Source organism: Eumetopias jubatus, unplaced genomic scaffold, assembly GCF_037043125.1.
Source record: "Eumetopias jubatus isolate StellerSeaLion01/CBP00866 unplaced genomic scaffold, mEumJub1_p1.0 scaffold_4, whole genome shotgun sequence".
Classification (NCBI taxonomy): domain Eukaryota; kingdom Metazoa; phylum Chordata; class Mammalia; order Carnivora; family Otariidae; genus Eumetopias; species Eumetopias jubatus.
This window is the reverse complement of record NW_028274810.1, coordinates 36080682-36104777: the sequence shown is the minus strand read 5'-3', so window position 1 is coordinate 36104777 and position 24096 is coordinate 36080682. Positions and strand designations below refer to the sequence as shown.

The 24096-nt window shown below is 41.0% G+C and overlaps 1 pseudogene; it reads left to right on the top strand.

The window, feature by feature from the left end:
- The first annotated feature begins 5863 nt into the window (after window positions 1–5863).
- On the top strand, window positions 5864–7572 carry LOC114208373 (mediator of RNA polymerase II transcription subunit 29 pseudogene; annotated as a pseudogene).
- The last annotated feature ends 16524 nt before the right edge of the window (window positions 7573–24096 follow it).

Sequence of the window (24096 nt, the reverse complement as noted above, 5' to 3'; positions counted from 1 at the left end):
AGCCAGGCTCGCCCCCTATGCGGGAAGAGGACGAAGCCCAGTTCGGGAAGAATCTGCGCTCGCGGAGGCGGCGGCGACGGCGGCGGCTCCCCATGACCGGCGCTGGCCCTCGCGGGCTCCTCACATACTTGGCATAACTCTGCCGCGGGAAGGGGTGGGGGAGGGCGGCGGCGCCGCAGAGCGCATGCCCCGGAGCCTCGGGCCGCGACGGGGCGCGCAGTCTGCGGGCGGCTGAGCTGCGTTCCCCGGGTGGGCGCGCAGCGCGGCGGAGGATCGGGAAGGGAGGAGGGCGAGACTGAGCTGAAGTAGACACGGGGACGCGAGAGGGAGCGCCCAGAGCGTGGTGAGGAGTGGGGGCCGGGGGAGTAGGTGAACAGTTAGAGTTGAGGCAGAGAAAAGAATGAGCGGGAAGGTGTCTCGGCTGGAAGGCTGCAAAGTTTTGGAGAAAGGGAAAGTGCCCTCCTGGCTGCCACCCCGTCACCTTCACCCCCTCCTCGTTGCCACCATTACACGAGGCGTGTCGAATATGACAAGTCCTAGCTTGAGAGAAAACAAAGATCGTTTTGACGGACACAGTGTGAGTACAGGTGTATCTCAGTGCAATGCGTTCTAGAAACGTTCCTAATCATTTTAATGACGCGGGGAGCCAGCTATTTAAAGGAAATTTGCAACGATTCCTTTTAAGTTAGGAAGAATCCTTTTGCCCCCCAAATCACCACCTTGTCCTCCTAAGTCTTATTTTTTTAATGAATGCATGCCAACACAAAATTCTGATTATCAACCTTGTAAAATGGAGCCGCAGATATAGTGCCCCCCATCACCCCGCTTACACGTCATTTTAATGAAAACTTGGTTGAGAAACAATTGGGTTAAAATTGGGAAACGGTGTTATTTGGAAATATCAGCTCTCTCAAAAACATGAAATCCCGTATTCTGTGTTAACAGTTGCCACAGGTGAATGGACCTATCCCTGATTGGTAAGAATCATCGTCACTGTCACCTCTGATTTTAGTTACATTTTTTTAAAGATTTTATTTGTTAGGGAGAGCACGAGGTGGGTGGGGCAGAGGGAGAGGGAGAAGCCGATTTCCCACTGAGCCCGGAGTCCCACGCCCCTCAGGACTCCATCCCAGGACCCTGAGATCTTGACCTGAGCCCAAGTCAGACACTTCACTGACTGAGCCACCCAGATGCCCCCAGTTACATTTTTTTTTAACGTTTACATATTAGGAAGGGGCCTGTGTCTGAGCAGCTTATGAATGTACTCCTAACTCCCAGCACAGTACTCACACATAATAAGAATTCAAGAAATACTTGTTGCATAAATGAACGCCTGCATAACTAAATAAAAGAATTTAGTTCTGGGGCATCTGGCTGGCCCAGTCGGTAGAGCACGCCACTGGACCTCCGGGTGGTAAGTTGGAGCCCCACACGCCCCACCTTGGACAGAAGTTACTTAAAAAAAAAAAATTGGTCCTAACTTATCCAATTTCCAAATATATTTATGGAAGTTTCTTTTTTCCCCACCAGTTAAAGACTCCAATCTCTAAATGTGCTTTGATATATACTACTTTCCTTAGTACTTAGTCCCTGCCTCCTGGAATAATTTTACCTGCATCTCTATTTGCAAAAATCTTACCCATCCTTTAAGACTCCACTCAACCACCTTCTCTCAGAAGTCATCTCTGATATTCCAGATGGACACGATCTCTCATTCTTCCAAACTCCAGGAGTGCTTTATTCATATCCATTCATAGTATATTTATTGGTTTTTGTTTTCTACAAAGCACGCCTTATGTCTCCTACAAGAAAATTCATAAATTCCTTAAGGGCAGAGACTATTTATCATTGACTTCTGTATTCTCCACAGAGCGTAAATACAGCGTCTTATATATGTACATGATGGATAAATATTCTTGAATTAATGACAGTTTTAATTTAGAGGAAACGAACAGCTTTAATTTCCAGTCTATTGCCTAACTCTCCACTAGACCATATTGTATTGGTGTTGTTTTAAAATTCTTTTAGTTATGAGTAAGAAATACTTTGTTAAATAATCTAAATCCTCATCTAGAAAAATACTGTGAAATGTTAAACTATAATTTGCATGCATTACTATTCATAGTCCTACAGTATTTTTATTCCGTGGAGCAAAGGCTATTTAATGAATAATCAAGGCATACAATTATGTCCCAGTGAAATATTCCCACAGGAAATGACTGACAGTAAATCTGCCAATAATGGTGTCTATAAACACAATTTGATCTCTATCTCGGAAATTGTTTCCATTCCAACTCTTGGTTACAAAATCTGTCTATTCTTTGTAAGTTAACAGTTGTGAAGTATACCATAAGTTGCATATATGTGTAAACATGAATTAAAAAATATAACCTTGAAGGTCTAGGTTGAACTTCTTTAATTCAGCTTGTCAACTTGTTGATTTCAGGAATTATACATTGGCCAATATCAAATACTACACATTGTTCTATACATTACTCAGAACTAAGGCTGAACACAACTGAACTTAATGCCACTTTGAAGCGGAAAATGTTCTATCGCATAAATTCACAATTTTTAAGAAGTGTTTTAAAGAGTCACAACAGAAATTAATAAGGCAGTCAAGGCTATATGACACTAAGTAATGACCTTAAAAATGCAAATCCCACTGTATGTGTATTACACTTCAATAAAAAGTTTATAAAAATGTAACTCTACAAAGACAGTACCCACAGAATTTACATTACACATATAGTTAAGATGGTGACAAGATATGAACATAAGTTCTACTTTGTAAAATCCTCTTTGTGTTAACAGTTTTACCCCATTCCCTCAGTTATCTCAATTTTCATAAATTTCTAATCAACAGATTCCTATGAAAATTAAGGGGTGGAGATACATTTTCCAGTGTTTGTACTTGTTTCTCACTGACTTGGAAATCATTTTGATGCCCTGTGAATTAACAACTATGTCAGCACAGTCACAAAAGATGAAACAACTATGGGATAATAGGACTCCGGTAAGGCCGGGAGCCAAACTAGGGGTGGGGTGGTACTGACTCAGTCTGGGAGAAGGGGTAGGGAGCAAGACAGGTTGAGACAGAAGGCTAAGTTTAATACAAAGCAAATGTCTAGGTATGTTATGGTTATTTTCTAAGCAATTTAGAGTGCATTTCTGTCTCACTGCTGTTCAGTCTTCCACTGCTTAGTGGAACCAAAGACAAGTTTAACTTGGCATTTGCCCAGTTCTCTCTCTCTCTCTAAACTGCCTTCTAGGGATCCTCTGGTATAGACCTGCCTGGTCTGCCATGATGCCGTTCCATCAATATTGAGTAAAAAGGGTTTTAGCCCCAAACTGACCACCCTGCCACTGCCCTGAGACTCAAAGATGGCATGTCCTGATTACAGCATTTTTTACTGTTAATTTTTTTCCATAATTAATGATATCTGGCAATTAGTCATGTTCCTTACCTCATCCCCTACCTTGAACCAAAGGAATAAAAGGGAGGCTTTTTCCAAATACATATCTATCTTCTAATGTTTTAGAAATGTATAATGTTTTAGAATATTCACTATTTCACACCTTCTTGTTGTGTATTTAGGATATGTAGAGTAAGTTCCTCAGAGTCACCATAATAAGTGAAGGGGAATCCAAACCTCATCTATATGATTCCAAAACCACTATAGCCTACAACCCTAGGACATTTCCCTGTAGAGAAAAATAGAATACCCATTTGCTATAACCATACTTGCGCTGACCTGAAACTTTGTTTTCATAAATTATTTAGTTGGTCACCTTTCAGAAGAGTTTAATATTTTATGAGCTTTTGTGAATGCAGCAGATCATTGGAAAGCTGCTTGTTGAAGATTTGAATGCTTTTCTGTGCAGTCCTCTTCAAAGGTGTTAGAACTAAATCCTGTAATATATTCCCCTTTAATTGAAAATATTAAGCCACAATGTGCAACTGCATCCAGTAAAGGTAGTCTAATTTTAAAAGTAGGACAAACTCAATTAAATACTTTAAAGGCAAAATATATGCATCCTTAAAACCGCAGGCACTGGCAGATAAGCCTCTTTTAGAAGTAAACTGAGGGTATAGCCTGTCCCTCCTAAGTGATTTGTATCTCCAGGTAACTCACAGTTGATGGAGAGAAGTAGTGTTGTTTTGTTTTTGGTTTTTTTTTTTTTTTCAAAGCTGTTAATCTAATAAAAAGAATTGGTGCAATACCAACATTTTTTGTTCTGATGAAATACTGGATCTAATAATAGAGCTCGACAAAAATCACAAGTGGCTACTGCGTCACCGAGAGAGAGACAGCCTGACATTACATGGCTTCTGGTCAAGTACACAACACCACCTCTTACCAGAAATGAACCTGAGTTTGATCAGCCTCAAGATCTGATTACCAATTTTCAGGAATTGCAAAGAACAGAGGAGCATGTTAACACCAGGGGGATGCAATTATAAAATCCAGACTATGGGAAAGTACAAGCCAGAGGATTCAGTTTCTTCAACTTATTAGCCAATTGCACAATATGGACTTTTTTAACAGGAATCCAACTTTCCAAATGGATCTTGGCAACTATTTAAAGCAACATAATTTTGAGGGTGGCCAAATGGTATACACTGCAGGGATAGCAAGAGAAAATTGAAATCTAGGTCTAAGGACTGCAATTCTAATCCAAATGTGAAGTGGTATAATAGAAATTATTTGAAATCAGATAGAACTAGTTCGCATCCTAATCCTGATGAGTCATATACCTAAACACCACTGATCATGGTGAGTGAGCTCTTGCTCACCTTTGCCAATTCCAGATCATTATTCCTCCTTCTTCCTGAAAATCCACATCTCTCTTGAAATACATGGCATTAAACTATACCACCTGCTGCCTCTGCTTTTTGTTGTCATCTGCCACCTTCCCCTTCGTTCCTTCTAGCATCCGCCTCACTATCTCTCTGCCATTTTTCTTGTCATCACTATTGGTGATTTCGTTATTTACGAGAAGGATCCAATAACCTGGCCTATTGTTTTTTTACACTTTTCTAATAATCTTGTCCTCCACCCACCTCAGCCACCCAGTCTGAGTCCTACATTGATTAGACTTTGTCATAACCAATACTTGCAAACTCTCCAGACACCACTTCCTATTTTCTAGCTCATTCCCTCCAGCACTCAGACTCCAACAATATCTTGGTCCCACCATCCCTCCAGTCAGTCATGCCTCTCCTCGTCCTTTCTTCTCCCAGTTTGGACTGCACGCACGGTCCCAGTACAATCACTCCCTTGCACACGTCCTCAGCTCTCCTGTCCTCTCTCCCACTGTCCTCCTCACTTGGCGAAGCTTCAACCCTGGTTACAACTGACTTTCCCACACACTTCATATTGATACTTGGATGACTTACATGGCTGGAGAAAAACATATTACAACCTTCCAGTGGTCCCTCAGTGCTGCCAAATGACTCCACTAAAAATCCTTAGTCCATTCATTCTCAACTTTTTTTTAAAAGATTTTATTTATTCATTTGAGAGGGAGAGACAGAGAGAGAGCACGAGCAGGGGGAGCAGAAGAGGCAGAGGGAGAAGCAGACTCCCTGCCGAGGAGGGAGCCCGACATGGGGCTCGATCCCAGAATCATGAGCCCTCAACCTGAGCTGAAGGCAGACGCTTAACCATCTGAGCCACCCAGGAGCCCCTCTTTCTCAACTTTTTGGCACCACTCTCCCCTCCTCACTGTCAGTTATCACTTTTCTTTTTTGTTACACTGAAGTAACAGAAACATTCAGGAGAGAACTGCCTCATCCCCCGGCCACCAGATCTTCCAGCCAGCATTATTTGCACTCCGATATTCCACCTCGGGGCCGCTTATGACGGATGAGCTGCTGCACCTGTGCCTACCTGAGGTCAACTCTCTGCCCTCCCTACCTGTCTCTTCCCCTTCCTCCTCTCATTGCCCTCCAGTCACACTGGCTTCCTCGTTCCTCTAACACACCAAACCCACTCCTGTCTCTGAGGCTTTGCATTTGCTGTTCCCTCTGTGCAACTTCCTCCCTCCATTCAAGTCTCACCTCAAATGTTACCTGCTCAGAGAGCCCTTCCCTTGACCACTTTTCCTAAAATACTACCCCTGATGTTTCCTATCCATTCATTTTGCTTTATTTTTCTTCATTGTACTTATTTATATTTAATATTACATTAGATGTCTATTGATTTAAGTGACACCACCGTCACCACCCCTAAATGCCATAACCCTACTTTGTAGAATATTTCTGGCATGTGTGGATGTTCCATATATATTCGTTGAGTGAATATGTGATTTTCATGTCCAAGAGCAAGTTAACGTATGTTTCCATTTCCTTCATGGTAAAACTGATTGCTATTGTTCTATGAGGTATCTTTAAGAGAATTAAAAGAGGTAACATAAATGAACCTTGAATACATTATGCTAAGTGAAAGAAGTCAGCCACAGGGGCGCCTGGGTGGCTTAGTCAGTTAAATGTCTGCCTTCAGCTCAGGTCATGTATCTCAGGGTCCTGGGATTGAGTCCCATGTTGGGGTCCCCGCTCAGTGGAGAGTCTGCTTCTCCCTCTCCCTCTGATCCTCTCCCCTGCTCGTGCTCTCTCACTCTCTCTCTCTCAAATAAATAAATAAATAAATAAATAAAATCTTTATTTTCTCTAAGATTTTATTCATCCACTTGACAGAGAGAGAGAGCACGAGCAGGGGGAACGGCAGGCAGAGGGAGAGGGAGAGGGAGAAATAGGCTCCCCACTGAGCAAGGAGCCTGATGCCGGGCTTGATCCCAGGCCCCTGGGATCATGACCTGAGCTGAAGGCAGACATAGAACCAACTGAGCCACCCAGGCGCCCCTAAATAAAATCTTAAAAAAAAAAAAAAAAGAAGAAGAAGAAGAAGAAGTCAGCCACAAAAGGCTGCAGCTGCTTCGTCTGCTGCGGGTGTGTCGGGTCCGGGTTCGTCTGGTGGCCCGGGTCCGCCTGGTGGCCCGGGTCCGCAACAGCAGCCGCAACCACCAGCACAGCTGGTGGGGTCTGCCCAGAGCGGGCTTTTGCAGCAACAGCGACAGGACTTCGATCCGGTGCAGCGTTATAAGATGCTCATCCCGCAGTTGAAGGAGAGTCTACAGACCTTGATGAAGGTTCCAGCCCAGAACTTGATTCAGAACACTAACATTGACAACGGACAAAAGAGCAGTGATGGACCCATACAGCGCTTTGACAAGTGTCTGGAGGAGTTCTACGCACTCTGTGACCAGTTGGAGCCCTGCCTGCGCCTGGCCCATGAGTGCCTGTCCCAGAGTTGCGACAGCGCCGAGCACTCTCCAACTCTGGTGCCCACGGCCACCAAACCGGACGCCGTGCAGCCGGACAGCCTGCCCTACCCACAGTACCTGGCGGTCATCAAAGCCCAGATTGCCTGTGCCAAGGACATTCACACTGCTCTCCTGGACTGCGCCAACAAGGTCACGGGCAAGACGCCTGCACCACCTACAGGCCCTGGGGGCACCCTGTGAGCTGGCCGGGCTGGGAGTGGGCAGGCTGCTCGGGAAGGGGGCGGGGAGGGAATGAAGAGTGACCTCAAAGCAAAAAAAAAAAAAAAAAAAAAAATGGTACGATTCCATTTCTATGAACTGTCCAGAATAAGCAAATCAACAGAGACAGAAAGTAGATTAGTGGTTGCCTGGGGCTGGGAGAAAGGGGGAATGATGAATGATTGCTAAAGGGTGTGAGCTTATTGTTAGACTGATGAGAATGTTCTTGAATTAGATCGCAGCGATGTTTGCACAACCTTGTAAGTATACTAGAAATCACAGACGTGTACACTTAAAATCGTGCATTTTATGGTAAGCAAATTACATCTCCATTTTTTAAACAAGGGAGCATTATTTCCCTGCCCTTTTGAGTTTAACTATACTCCCAGTTAATATTCATGGAAAATGTCAGTTCAAAAGAAAAAGTTTCAAGGGAAACATTAAGAGAAGATTGTAGATGCAAATAAGAATAGCTTGAAATGTGTTTCATTGGGTATTCGCTGTCAGAAATGTTTTCACATACCAAATCCCAATTTTTCAATAGAGCTTTCAATTCTACATATTTAACAAATAAATACAAATAAAAACTTTCTTACTTAAAGTTTACTTTTCTCTATCAATTACCAAATGGGTTCAAATCTAGACTTAACAAAATTAAATAAACAACCTCAACCTGCCACTACCAGTAAGAAAACAAAAACATTTTCAGCAGTTAGAAATAACTTCCTTTCATCTCCTACTGGAAACTCATAGTTCCCTGATGTAAACAAAATGAAAGAGCATTACTTATAGGTAAGAAGCCACTAAGAAAAACCATAATTACACCAAAAGAGATAAATAAGTAAACACATATTTAGCCTTTTGTATTCTTTTACTAGAGGATTTTCTCTAAAGCACAAGGTAAGGAGCTACATATTACTTAACATTTTGGACTAGCAAGTAACCAATTTGGGGGAAAAACAAATCAAAAACTGCCTAATAATATCTCTCCTGATTAAAAATCATCTTCTGATTATTCAGTTATATGTAAAGAGGAAACTTCAGATAAGTGCTTATTTATTAACACTTTCAGGTAATCCAGAAAGTATGCTAGACTCTTTTTATTATATAAAACCAGTTATTTTCCTCCCAAGCTCATTTTCATAAAGCACATGTCACTATTAATACCTACATGGTTTTACTTTAGAAAAATCCCAATTTTATTTCAGTTTCTAATTTAAATTGTGGTAATGTACGAATTATGACACATACAAGAAAGGGGAGCAGAGTACATACAAGGAGAGAAACGTCCATTCAGTGTAGAAATGATGGATCCCAAGAAATACATTTCCGGTGGGGTCATGGACTGAATAGTTGTGTCTTCCCAAATTGTATATGTTGGCCCCTCAGTGTGATGGTATCTGGAGGTAGGGCCTTTGGGAGGTAATTAGGTTGCGAGGGACAGGCCCTGCTCTGATGCAATTCGCATCCTTCTAAGAAGAGACACCAGACAGCTTGATTCCTGTCTGGCAGACAGACCAAGGAAAGTCCATGTGAGCTGTCTTAGTCCATTAGGGCTGCTGTCATAGAAATACCATAGACTGAGCAGCTTATCAACAATGAACATTTATTTCTCACAGTTCTAGGGGCTGGGGAGTCTAAGATCAAGGCGCCAACAGATTTGGCATCTGGTGAGAGCCCACTTCCTGGTTCATATAGGGCTGGCTTTTCTCCATATCCTCACATGGTGGAAGGGGCAAGGAAGCTCTCTGGAGTCTCTTATGTAAGAACACTAATTCCATTCCACCCTCAGGATCTAATCACCTTCCAAAGGCCCCACCTCCAAATACCATCCAAATACCTTGGGCATTAAGATTTAACATATGAATGGTGGGCACACAAACATCCAGTCTATAGGAAGCACACACAGTGAGAAGGCAGTCCTCCACAAGCCAAGGAGAGAACTCTTCCAGAAACTGACCATTCTGGCACCCTGACCTCGGACTTGTATCCTCAAGAATTGTAGGAAAATTCATTTCTGTTGGTTAAATCACCTAGCCTATAGTGTTTTGTCACAGCAGCGTGAGCAGACTAAAACAAGAAGGTTCTTTAGCAGACTAAAACAAGTAGGTTCTTTTAGAATAAAAGAGTTTTTGGGGCGCCCGGGTGGCTCAGTTGGTTAAGTGTCTGCCTTCAGCTCAGGTTGTGATCCCAGGGTCCTGGAATCAAGTCCCGTATCAGGCTCCCTGCTTAGTGGGGAGTCTGCTTCTCCCTCTCCCTCTGTCCCTACTCGTGCTCTGTCTCTCTGTCAAATAAATAAATATAATCTTAAAAAAAAAAGAGTTTTTAAAGTAACATGTTTTCGGGGTGTCAGTTGAGTGGCCAAATCTTGATTTCTGCTCAGGTCATGATCTCAGGGTCCTGGCATGGAGCCCTGCATCAGGCTCTGTGCTCAGAGGGGAGTCTGCTTGTGGATTCTCTCTCTCCCTCTCCCTCTGCCCCTCACTAGTTCAGTCTGTCTCTCTCTCTCAAATAAATAAATAATCTTTAAAAAATATAAATAATAAAAAATAAAAATAAAGTAACATGTTTTCAAAGGGTTAAAGATATATAAATTAAGGCAATAAAAGATTTGGCTTTATGTATATTTGTGATAATACTGATAAATCACACCATGAAGTTAGGACAATTTCTTTGCTCTAAAAAGTTCTGCCTCCAGCTATTATTCCTGACACAGTAACCACCAAAGAAATTCTTTTTGCACTATATTTTCCTTGAAGTCTGGGATCTTGTGTTGTTCTTTGAACCCACAGGGCCTAACACTGCACATCTTGACCAATCTTTTGAAGTCTGGACACCAGTCTCAAGTCACGTTCCTTATCACAAAACATACCTTCTTACCATTTTTACTAAACAGCTTATCCAAGGGTGAATAAAGTTCTTTCTCCCATTAGTAATGTATTCAAGATAAAGAATAAGACTTTCTATCTTATCGCCAGAGTATAAACAAAAATCATCATTTTCTATTGATTCATTTAAGATGAAGCATGGTGACAGTTTTCCTGGATGTACCTAGACATGCAAATAAGAACAGCTTGAAAGCCGTTTCACTGAGCAATCACTATCAGAAATGCTTTCTGTATTATATCCTAGTTTTTCAATAGAGCTCTCAATTCTACATATTCAACAAATAAATATAAGTGGCTTCTTAATTAAGATAAGAGCCTACAGAGTCATTATCAATAATGTGATGGTCAATGGAAGGGCCAGTACCCTATGAAAACTTAGTAACTGCTCTGAAAAAACTAAAGAAGAGTTTCATATATAGGGCCCCTGGGTGGCTCAGTTAGTTAAGCATCTGCCTTTGGCTCAAGTCATGATCTCAGGGTCCTGGGATCAAGCCCTGGGTTGGGCCCCTGCTTCTCCCTCTCCCTCTGCAACTCCCCCTGCTCATGCTCTCTCTCAAATAAATAAATAAAATTAAAAAAAAAAAAAAGAGTTTCACGTAAAGACAACTTGACATCACACATCTACAGCAGGGTCCAAACTCAGAGCCCACCGGGATCAGGCAGGTGCCTACAATGAGTGGACTAGTCCAAGTATAGCAACCAAAGAACCATGCCTGCCTATTAAAAGAGAACAACTGCTTTCTCGGCTCAGAGAATGAAGAATGACAAAGAACCACTGCTTCATCCATGTCTCCTGTTCTTTCTTTTAACCCTTTGGCTATGGAACTCAGTTCCACATTTTAAAAAATACTATGGAGGCTAGCTCTGGGTGGGCCACCCAAATACATTGTACTAGTTGCAAGCTTTTGACCTCTCACCTTCAGGGAATACTACACAAACATTCCAAAAGGAAGGGAAGCTTCACACCATAATTTTAAATAATCTGTTGTCAGCCCCATGACCCAATGGGCCAATGTCTATGGTGATGATGAAACTCCCTTTTCTTGCCTTATTTTTCATCATTATAATCTCAGTATCAGTATGAGTATCATGAGTTTTATGAATAGTGAGGTGCTTTTACTTTACCTCCTAGTCAGATGCTCACCAAAAGTCTTTGGGAAGAGGTAGAACAGAGATGGTTATAACCACATTCAGATGAGTAGATGAGACCCAGAGGGGGGAAGCCACTGAATCATGGTTACTCAGGCCTGAAGAGGATCTAAGCTCAGTGTTCCAAATTTCTAATACAATCCTTTCACCTTTATTTTTTTTTAAAGATTTTATTTGTTTGTTTGTTTGAGAGAGGGGAGAGAGAGAGAGAGCAAGCACGAGCCGGGGGGAAGAGCAGAGGGAGAAGGACAAGCAGACTCCGTGCTGAGTGTGAAACCCGACACGGGGCTCTATCCCATGACCCTGAGATCGTGACCTGCGCCGAAACCGAGAGTCGGAGGCTTAACCGACTGAGCCACCCAGGCACCCCAAATCCCTTCACTTTTTAAAAGCATTTTTTTTAATCTGATGAAAGTGATTCTTTCTTTAAAATCATATATAACTTAGAAAATATAGAAAAGCAAAAATAGTTAAGAAAAGAAACTCAGGTAACCACTTCCCCACCCCAAGCACACCCCCACATTTCCACAGGAGGATAGTTCCTGCTGGGAAGCCGTGCTTTTCAATATTTCAACAACCTCATTAGAAGTATTAAAATAATATTCCGGTCATACAGAATAATTATCTTAGAGCGTGGTGTTTTATTATAAACACTGACATGGTACTCGCTAGTGTATTTGATCTAACATGTCTGAGGAGGGAAAAAATAAAAACTTATTTTATAACAAGAATTTTAAGTGACCCAATAAGGAATGGCATTTCTACCAGGATCTTTGTGAAATTACATTGGGGGGAAAATGTTTCCTTTAAATGCAGGAGAGGTTCACTTATCTGAAAACATTTTTTTTTTTAACTATGTGCACCAGTCGGCAACCTCATAATTACATACCCAAAGATTGTTCAAATAAAAAGGGAACAAAGCTCCTAAGCAAAGTTCAATGCATATGTCAAGACTGCCTGAAGGTATAATAAGTTTTATGTCTCTGTTTACCCCAGGAGTAAATTAAATAAATGCATATTTAATATATGAATCACAGTTATAGCTGGTCTACATACTACAGACAGAAACAAAAGAATTCTTTCTCACATAAAATGTATTAATGAAAACTGAACATATTCCCACAGATCTAGATAGTGCCCCTTAGAATGCAGTCATGACAAGTAGAGTAAAATAGTTGCAAAGCAAAAAATCAAACTAGGGTTGTGGATAAAATGTTCACTCTCTCTTAATTACAGAACATGGACAGAATGCGAACAGCACCTCTTTTAGAACTCTGAAAACTAAACAGTAGCAGATGGATTGGGAAGACCAGAGTTAAAAGGACCACCAAACTGGGCCAGTATTCCTTGACCTGAATGCAATGCAGCTTCACACTTGGAAATGGCCCTGGGGCCCCAAAGGGAGAGTTTCAGGAGAAGCCCTCTAGTTTCTCACAGAGGTGGAGGAGGGAACTCCTAATTCTCAGAGAAAGTGCAGAAATCCCTCCCCGTTCTCTTGCACTCCACCTCCCAAGCATGCCTGTGGTGGTGATGCGGGAGGTCTAAAGGAGGGAAAACTTTCTCTCTGAACGCTGGAGCTGTGGCCTCAAAGAGGGTGGGGCAGACCCCCATTGCATGTTTCTCTCTCTCCATCCTTTTGGTGCTTGGCCCTGAATACAAGCAAAGTTAACAGTGGTGTGCAATAGAGCGAGGTCACTGAGGCCTCAGTTCAGTGGCCCGATGACCAAAACAGACAGCGCCCAGGAAACAAAAGGGGCCTGAGAGATTGTACCACAGACTAGATGCTTGTGTCTCCCCACAATTCACTTGTTGACATATAATCCCCATTAGGATGGCGTTAGGAGGTGGGGCCTTTGAGAAGTGATTAGGTCATGAGGCTGGAGCCCACATGAATGGGATGAGTGCCCTTATAAAAGAGACCCCAGATATCTCCCTCACCCCTACCATTTTAGGATACACAGAAGATGACCATCTGTGAACCAGGAAGTGGTTCCTTATGAGACACCAGACTGTTGGTGCCTTGATCTTGGACTTCCTAGGCTCCAGAACTATGATAAAGAAACTGTGAAAAATAAATGTTTGTTGTATAAGGCACCCAGTCTATCAGTCTATGGTATTCTTACTCAGCAGTCTGAGTGGATGGAGACAGAATTCTTATGTATGCCTGGGTTCACCACTGAGCTATATGCATGTGTGGATCTGACCTTCATCAGCCTCCTGAAGACATTGAGAACTGAACTAATGGATACACCACCACCCAGATCCCAAAGTGACCATGAGATGACCCATATGTGGGACGGATCTGAACTGTGCTGGAAGGCTGGAAGAGCTGAGCTGATCTTGGTTCCACAGCCCACATAAAGGGGGTTGAAGCCTACAGACCTAACCTAGCCAGATCAATTGTTTGTTAAAAAAAAAATTGGGGTGCCTGGGTGGCTCAGTTGATTAAGCGTCCGACTCTTGATTTTGGCACAGAGCATGATTTCATGGGTCATGGGCTCGAGCGCCACATAGGCTCCACACTCAGCGGAGAGTCTGCCTCTCTCCTTCTTCTTCTCCCTCCGCCCCTCTGCACATGCGTGCAATCTCTCTCTCTCCAAAATAAGTAAATCTAAAAAAAAAAAAAAAAACAAACTTCAAAAAAATCAACATTCTTTTTTTTTTAAGATTTTTATTTATGTATTTGAGAGAGAGAGCGTGGGAGAGAGAGCAAAAGCAGGGGGGGAGGGATAGAGGGAGAAGCGGGCTCCCGGCTGATGCTAGACTCAGTCCCAGGACCCTGGGATCATGACCTGAGCCAAAGGCAGATGTTTAACTGACTGAGCCACCCGGGCGCCCCCAAGAATCAACATTCTTTATTGGGTTTAAACAACCATTTAGAACTAGAATTTGACATATTCAATAGGTCCAGGATAGGATGTAATCCAAAACTGCTCGGGATACAAGGAACCAGGAAAATCTTAATTTGCATGGGAAAAGACAATGAATAGACATCAATACCACAGGGACACAGATGTTGGAATTATCTGACAAAAATTTTAAAACAGCTAATATATAAATGCTTCAGCGGACAATTGCAAACACTCCTTAAAACAAAGGGAAAAATAGAAAGCCTCAGCAAAGAAGTCAAATGGAAATGTCAGATTAGAAAGACAGTGGCCAAACAGAAAGTGTCATTGAATGGGATGAAAAGAATAGAGATAACAGAAAAAGAACCAATGGATGTGAAGACATGTCCATAGAGAATTTCCAATCTGAAGAACAGAAAAAAAATATTTTTGGAAAAATGAACAGAGCTTCAGGGATCTGTGGGTTAATAACAAAAGGTCCAACATCCACGTCATCAGAGTCCCAGAAGGAGAGGAGTGTGGTGCTGGAAAAAGTATTTGAAGATGTAATGACTGAAAACTCAAATTTGATAAAACATAGACATTTAAGAAATTTAATGCCAAACAGGATAAAGCCAAAGAAATCTAGGCCCAGACATCATAATCAACTTACTGAAAACTACAAAGAAAGAAATCTTAAAAGTAGCCAGAGCAAAATGATGCATTACCTTTAGTCTTTATTCAAATGACTGCAGATTTTTCATCAGAGCCATGGAGAGCAGAAGAAAGTGGCGTGGCGCTTCTCAGATGTTGAAAAACTATTAACTCAGAATATATACCCACCTGGGTATCCTTCAAGAATAAAGGTGAAATAAAAACACTTTCAGATGAAGGAAAACTAAGAGAATTCATTGCCAGGAGACCAGCTCAAAAATAATTTTGAAAGAAAGTTCTTCAGGGAGCACCTGGGTGGCTCATTTGGTTGAACATCTGACTCTTGATTTCAGTTTGCGTTGGGTTCTGTGGGTTGTGGAGCCTACTTGGGATTCTCTTTCTCCCTCTGCCTCTGCAGAAAGAAATTCAGGGGGTTCGTTCCATTTACATCTAAGAGAATTTCGTACATGTTTGGATTCAGTTCTACCATTTCATTACTTCTTTTCTGTGTATTCCGTTACTCTGTTTTCCATTTCCTCCTCTCTTTCAGGTTTCTGAGCACATTTTAGTATTCCATTTTAACTTACGTATGGTGATTTTAACTCTATGTCTCCGTATAGTTTTTTGTTGTTGTTGTAGTTTCTCTAGAAATACTATATGCATGCTTCCCTTTTCACAGTCACTTACAATCAGTATTTTACCACTTCAAGTGGAATGTAGAAATCTACCAACATATAGGTCCTCTCACTCTCCCTCTTTATATTGCAATTGTCTTATCTCTTATATCCACCTTGAAAATCCACCAGAAAATGTTGTAATTTTTACTTTCAACCATCAAAAAATTTTTGAAAACCTTAAGAGGAAAAGAATAGTCTGGTATATTTATCTTGATATATGCTGTTTTTGTTGCTCCTCCCTCATTCCTTCAAGTGAGATTACCTGGTAGAACGAACTGGATGTTTTCCTCTCAGCAGGGCTGACCTGGTTACTAATTGCTGAGAGTCTATCAAGTTGTCCACACGGAGTCCTCAGTATAACCACCGCCCGGAGGGGAACTGTCTGACACCTTGGTGGCAGATTGACTATGTTAGACCCCTTCCATCCCATTTTCCCCACTCTAATCACTGCTTAACTATTTATCAAATGATTTCTTGGCTTCTACTTGTTGTCTTCAGGAAATCTGAACAGGTCATTGCATGGTCTTCAGAAAAATGCCCAGTGAGAAGTCAAACAAAGATTTTTTTTATTAAAGCGTTCTGAAAAGGCTTGGTGAAGGAGGAAGAAAGCGACTGTGGGTTCACAGAAATGAGAAGAAAGGCATCCCTGCTAGTGGAACAGCATGAGGAAAGGCATAGAGGTGGGAAAGTAAAGAATGTGCTTGAGAACAGCATAAGGTTGGCTTCAAGAAGAATAGAGGGTTTGCTCCTGAGTGAAAGGAAGAGGGAGAAGAGGTGTAACATCCTGGCGAGAGGAAAGTCTGAGACAAGACTGTGTATGAAAAGAAAAGTGAATGCTTCTCCCCCAAATGGAAATCACAACGAAGTAAGTAGCAGTTACTGCCAAGACCTGTCAAGGCTGAAGGGAAGCAAAGATTTCATTCCATAGCATTGTGTTAACAAAAGAATGAGCCAAACTATAAACTAATTCTCTGTGTAAACATTCCAAAACTGCTCTTGGAGAAATACATGGAGGTTGGTATGCTAAAAGACCTGAAAAGACCTGAGAAAATGCATGAATAAGTCAGTTACAGGCCAAGACTGAAAGGCAAAGAGGAATTAGGAAGACGGGCTATAACTCAAAAGGCAATCAATGAAGACCCCACTAGAAATCTCCCTTGGGAAGATGCAGAACAGATGTTCATCAACACCAGCGAGATGAGTAACAGCAAGCGCAAGGTTGAAATGGAACTCATAATTAAATGAAAGGTTTTTGGGAAAATGTAATGGATTTCTCTCTGAACACTTAAATATCCTAGAAATATAAATTCCATCTTGGTAATGCAATTTTGACTCATAGAAATGGACACTTTCACCATAAATTATCTCCTACACCCTTTTGAGAGGCAGACATTTCCGAACCAATAAAAAGTAGAAGGATCACTAATAACTTCTGGTTGCCTGTGGCCAGAAAAAAAGGAAGAGAATGATACTGTTCTCTTTTGAAAGATAAGCAATGGATCAAAGTCGGTCTCTTGGTTTGTTTAATATGTTCTCTGTGCATGATAAATCAATTTCAACAATACGGGATTGGTTTCATTGGCAGAGTGCAATGTTCAGGGCTATGGACTTAAGAGGCTTTTCACTTTTGACGAATGACAGAGTTTGGGTGCAGAAAACTGCTTTAGTCATCATATTCATTTCCCTACAAGATTCTTAATATGGGGCTCTTTCCTGAATTTTAACAATCTTACCATACTTTTTCATATCTCCACATCTTTGCGTGTGACTACCCCTTGACCCTGAACAAGTCCCCCATCCATATTCACCTAACACTCCCCTGCTTAAGCCCTTCAAGGTCTTATTGCTCATAGAATACATTCCAAACTTCTTTCTTCAGCCTCCAAAGGCTCCATCCTCATCTCACACCGCTCTCCCGCTCACCCTCCAACCATGCCGGTCACCTTTCTATTTCTCACACCTGCAAAGCACTTCCCCATCAGATTTTGCACAATGATTTCCTCTTTGCAGAGGGTGCATGGGTCATGCTCATCCCTCAGGTCTCAGCTTAAATGTCTCTCTGGTCATAACAGGTATCACAAACTCCAGTTATCATTATTTATTGATGTATTTTACTTGTTTACTTTTTATCCCTCTAAGATGTAAGATCTATGGGAGACAGGGACCAAGCTTAGAACCCAAATTATTCTTTAAGTTTCAGCTCAAATACTTCTTCAGCTCAATAGTTGGTGGATGTATGTATGAATGAATGGAAGGAAAAATGGAAAAGGAATGAGGCAAAAGGCGGTGGTATTAACGTAGAAACATAAATCAGGGAGCGTCTGGCTGGCTTAGTCAGAAGAGCATGTGACTCTTGATTCCGGGGTCATGAGTTTGAGCCCCACGTTGGGTATAGAGATTACTTAAATCAATAAAAACTTAAAAAAAAAAGAGCAGTTTAAAAAAAATAAAAACAAATCAGACTGAGACTGAGAAAAAAAGGATTTCTAAAATTGGGATAACACTCTAAGAAATCCATAGTATCCATAATGTGGTATCTTTTATAAACCTTGTCGTTATTTGTTGTAGGATAAATAAACAGGGCATCTATTGGTTCAGGTTGTTACAAAATTAACTGCTTTCAAAGTTGTTCATTTAATGTTAAAATTGTAGCAACTTTTTTAGGGCATCTGGTTGGCTCAGTCCCTAGAACATGCCACTCTTGATCTTGGGGTCATGAGTTCAGCCCTACAGTTGGTCACAGAGATTAATAAAAAAAATAATAAAAATGAAAAAAAATTGTAACAACTTTTTTAAAATCTGAAAACCTGATAGTATTTACCACCTCCCTCTATCACAAAGCTAACGATGAGAGCAAATGTAAGGTCTTCCAACTTGGATAAAAACCTCTAAATACTATCTTTAAAAAGACTGTCTTTTTCTGGGTGGTGCACTCAGTTAAGTGTCCAACTATTGGTTTTGGCTCTGGTCGTGCTCTCAGGGTCATGAGAACTGACTTTCCAACCATGAATATCAACAATCATTCCAATTTTAGAGAGTTTTTCTCATAAATTAAAAACAGTTCTCTGAATTATAAAAAAAAAAAACCCTAAAAATTAAAATGTCTTTTTTTAATGGAAGCATTAAGATCATATCATGGTGGGCAAAGATGGTAAAAACCATCTCAAATGAGTAAAACACAATCCGCAAGAACAGAATACTTGAGCTCAGCCTAAAGGACATCCATCAAGTGTACAGTGTTGATTTGTTATTTTAGGGCTGCTCCTAAGAGCTAGGGGTCATAAGAAGGGACTTGTTCCCATTGGCTGCTATAAATAAAATTTGATTCATCATACCATCTCTTAAGAGGATTTTATAGAAATACCAGGCATAGCTTCAAGTATAGCAATTTATGCAAGCTCTTCTCTAAATATATGTCTTGGGATTGTTGCTAAGCCAGGTAATCAGGGGCATGACCACTTTTGCTAAGGCATATTTGTGTGACAGATTAGACCCTGTTTAGGCACCTATTTACAGGTCAAAGCCTGCAGGCCTTGGAAGGAGAAAGCAGGGAGCTCATCCAGCCTGGTCTCTAGCTCCCAGGCAGCTGTGCAATCCCACTGAACCTGTTTGGCAGCTCCCTAAACCACCGCGGCCGCTTGCAGATAAGACCCTCTGGGAAAGCCTGATAGCCCATGTCAACAAGGAAACGATAGAGAGCTGCTGGAATGTTCCAAAACCTCAGAACAGACTCTCTGATTTGAGAAAGTTGTTGATACCCAGTCATTACAGAGAGCCCTGGCATAAGACTTTTGTTAAGGAGAGATAGATGACAGATCCTTGCTGCTTTAAGTCATATGCAAACCTCAAACTTACCTTGATCGTAGCTTATCTGTTGCATCACTGAAGCAAATGGGTCACAATAGCCATCGAAACAGGGCTAACACTGCTCTTCTGCAGTTCTTGCAGCAAAGGGTTGGAAAGTGCCATAAAAACATGGTTTAAGTTTCACAACTTCCCTACTGGATAGGTATTACAGATCCCTTTTTTTTTTTTTTTTTTTAGTATGAGTTTTCTTGCCTCTAGAAAGGCAGAATGGGGCTAGGTCAGGGAGCAAGGGAGTGCCCTACACATCACCCATGGTAAAGTGAGGATTCTGGCCAGTGTAGCACTGACCTGACCAGCGTTCCATACTCATATGTCCCTCTCAAGGACGAGAGAATGTTCCAGAAATTCTGCTGGGTCTATACTTTTTGCTTTTCAAAACCATGGTCACTGAGAAGAGAATACATTTTTTATAAAAGATTTTTTATTTATTCATTTGTCAGAGAGAGAGAGAGAGAGCACAAGCAGAGGAAGAAGCAGGCTCCCTGCTGAGCAAGGAGCCCAATGCGGGACTCAATCCCAGGACCCCAGGATCATGACCTGAGCCGAAGGCAGACGCTTAACCGACTGAGCCACCCAGGCATCCCGAGAATACATTTATTAAAACCAGATACCAATATAGCCTCTCATTGTGAAAGGAGTTACTAGAACATAATACTCCAGAAAAACATGAAGATGTTTCAAAGAAAGAAAAGACTGAGTGGGTAGACAATGGTAAACGGGCTGGAATGTAGCAGCCCAAGGGAGCCAGAAAAGAGAAAAATGTGGTGTATGTGTCTAGTTAAGCTATTTGAAACAGTGCCCTATCTCACTGCATCTAATCCCTCATGGGTTTGTTCTGTTAGTGCTTTCCCTGCTGACGGTCCTTTCCCTATTATGCGGCCACTTTTTGTGTAAGGGGTAGAGTTCTTTTCAGGGTTATGATTTAACTTTTCTTTTATAAACAGCTTTTTACTTGTTTAAAAGAAAGGTACACATACATATGAATGGACTCACAAGATAATAACTGAAAATACTATGAATTCTTTGTGTTGAGGTCATAACAAAGTGCTCAGCAATGTTTGTTGTAGTAATTTGATTACCACAAAGTACAGTCAAATTTAAAGAACCAGGGCAGGGAATAAAACCACTAAGTAGCAGGTCTCCAAAAACGAGGTAAATATCAGGGTATATATAAGGATGTGGGCCATTGAAGAAAGATTTTATTGAAAACATGAAAAGAAAATACATCTTTTAGCTAATATTGTTCTTTTGAATTACAGTGAAAAGTTTCTCAGTAACAAAATCTCAGGTTAAGTGAATTGAGGTTTTTGCTACATTTTGTTATTTAAGGTAGAAAACTAGAAAAAAATCTTAAATATTTTTATTGTTTTAAGTCAAATTTAAATAAACTATGAATTATTCAATATTACCTAAGTTTAGGTAAAATCACAACATTTTAAGTTCCTCCCAAAATTAATATCTACTTACCTAAAAGTTTGTTGAGGATCCTCATTCATTTTTCCCACAATGAAAAGTTTAATGTTTTCCTGATTATATAAATAATACATTTTGAAAATTCGAAAAACAATATATGAACATAGAAGGAAAAAAATTGAAAATGACCCGAAATCTCCTTACCTTGCTTGAGATAACCACTGTTAACATTTTGGTGCCCATCCTTTTATGTATCTCATATGTCAAATTTATGTAAACGGAATGTCATGTGTGTTATTTTTATTGTGGCACTTAAACATTTTTTAAAGATTTTATGTATTTATTTGAGAGAGAGAGTGTGAAAGAGAGAGAGAGAGAGAGAGAGAGAGAGACAGCATGAGTGGGGGGAGGGGCAGAGGGAGAGGGAGAAGCAGGCTCCCTGGTGAGCAGGGAGCCCAACTCGGAGCCCGATCCCAGAACCCTAAGATCATGACCCGAGCTGAAGGCAGATGCTCAACTGACTGAGCCACCCAGGCACTTAAAACATTTTTTTAAAAGATGTTTATTTATTTTAGAGAAAGAGAGAGTGAGGGGAGGGGTAGAGGGAGAGAATCTTCAAGCCTACTCCTTGCGAGCGTCAAGCCTGAGGCAGGGCTGCACCCCACCACCCTTGAGATCATGACCTGAGCCAAAACCCAGAGTCCTAGGCTCAACCGCCTGAGCCACCCAGGTGCCCCAAAACATTTAAAAAAAATATTGCTCGGTTGGTTGCTTTTTCATCCTAGGGAATCAATATAAAATATGTTATGGATATGTGGTTTTCTTTCCCCATACTCATATAATCAGATATATATATATACTCGTGTGTGTGTGTGTGTGTCTATAATTGACACTTCTCTGCATTTCATCTGTCTCATCTAAATGGTATTGTGGAGATCCCTTATAGTTACAACCTCATTCTTTTTGATGACTGCATAATTTTTTCATCGTGTGGATGAACCATAACTTAATTCATAATTTTCTACCTAATGCCTAATTTTTAAGATTTTTTTTTCCAGGGGCAAGCGAGGATGCATCCTTGTACGTGTATCCTTTCAAACTGGTGCTCCCATTTAAATGGGAAAATTCTTCCTATGAGTAAGATTGGTAGGAAGAGAATGTGTGTGTGTGTGTGTATATATATATATATATATATATATAATATAAATATATATATACTTTTAATTCTGCTTTCCAAAATGCTGTACTAATTCACACTTTCACTAACAAGGTATGAGAGTGACCCTTTCCACATATTTCTGAAAGCAGTAACTGTTAGTTTTTTTCTTTTTGCCAATCTGATGTCTGTAAAGGGATAATCTTGTTGTTACTTTAATTTGCAATTCCCTGACTCCTCATGAGGCAGGCATCTTGGTGTCTTTTTCTGTGTTTAGTGGCAAACACAAATCTTGGATTTGCTCTTATATGAATTGCCTATTTACATTCTTTGTCCTTTTTCTGTTAGGTTACTCTTTTTTTTTTTTAACTTTCTGTATAGTAGAACACTTAACCCTTCATTTTTTGCATGTGTTGGAGATCATTTGCCCGATCTATCATTGTCTATTGAATTTATGGTATTTTTTCCACACTATGTTTTTTATATATTTTTAAAATTTTTTAATTTTTTTCACACTATATTTTTTGGTTTTTTTTATTTGAGTAGTTACCTATCTTTATTTTACAGCTTCTAAATTTCCTGCTAAAAGTCTTTCCAAAGTTTAGGGCCAAATTTCCATTGTTACCTTTTTTTACATTTAAAACTCAAATCCATCTGAAATTTAGGTCTATATAGTATAAGGTAACTGTTTCACTTTATTTACCGCATGTATAGCCAGGTGTTTGTCAGCAATATATGTGAATAAATCATCTTTAACCATTGAACCGAAGCACCACATTTTTTTTTTAAAAGATTCATTTATTGGGGTGCCTGGGTGGCTCAGTCAATTAGCCATCTGCCTTCAGCTCAGGTCAAGATCTCAGGGTCCTGGGGTGGAGCCCCGGGTCCAGCTCTGCACTCAGCAGGGAGTCTTCTTGTCCTTGTGCCGCTCCCCTCTCCCTGCCTGTTCTCTCTCTAATTAATAAAGTGACAGAGAGAGACACAGAGGGAGAGAGAGAGAGATTGAGTTGGGGAGGGGCAGAGGGAGAATCCTAAGCAGACTCCCTGCTGAGCACAGAGCCTGCTGTGGAGCTGGATCCCAGGACCCTGAGATCATGACCCGAGCCGAAATCAAGAGTCAGATGCTCAACCAACTGAGCCACCCAAGAGCCTGTAGGAACCATATTTTGCATGTACTAAATTTCCATGTCCTGGGATCAGGGATATATTCAAAATATAAATAGCAAAAACAGCATGGACACATCAGCCAGAACGGATACCGTCTGTAAATTACTGCTACAGGGACAATATGCAAACCAAGAGGAGTGCAGTCCTGCCTTGAATCTATTTCTGGGTTCTCTACTCTGTGTCAATGACTTATCAGTCTATTCTCATGACAGGATCATATGGCATAATTTCTAATTCCAGAACTTTATATATATATATTAACTCATTTAATCCTTATAACAACTTTTTAAGTGAGGTGCATGAGGAAACTGAGGGCCAGCGAAATTAAAGAACTTTCTCAAAATAAGAAGTGAAGTCAAGATTCCAAATCTAGGCAGTCTGACTTCAGAGTCAGAGTTAGGGTGTTCTTAACAACTATGCAATAAATATACATTAAAAAATCATCTGGGAGGGGGCGCCTGGGTGGCTCAGTAGGTTAAGTGTCTGCCTTTGGCTCAGGTCATGATCCCAGGGTTCTGGGATCGAGTCCCGCATCGCATCGGGCTCCCTGCTCCGCGGGGAGCCCGCTTCTCCCTCTCCCTCTGTCTGCCGCTCCCCGTGCTTGTGTTCTTTCTTTCTCTCTCTGTCAAATAAAATCTTTAAAAAAATACGACTATTAAAAAAATCATCTTGAGCTTCCTGGGTAGCTCAGTTGGTTGGTTGGGCAGCTGACTCTTGATTTTGGGTGGGGTCGTGATCTCAGGGTGGTGGGA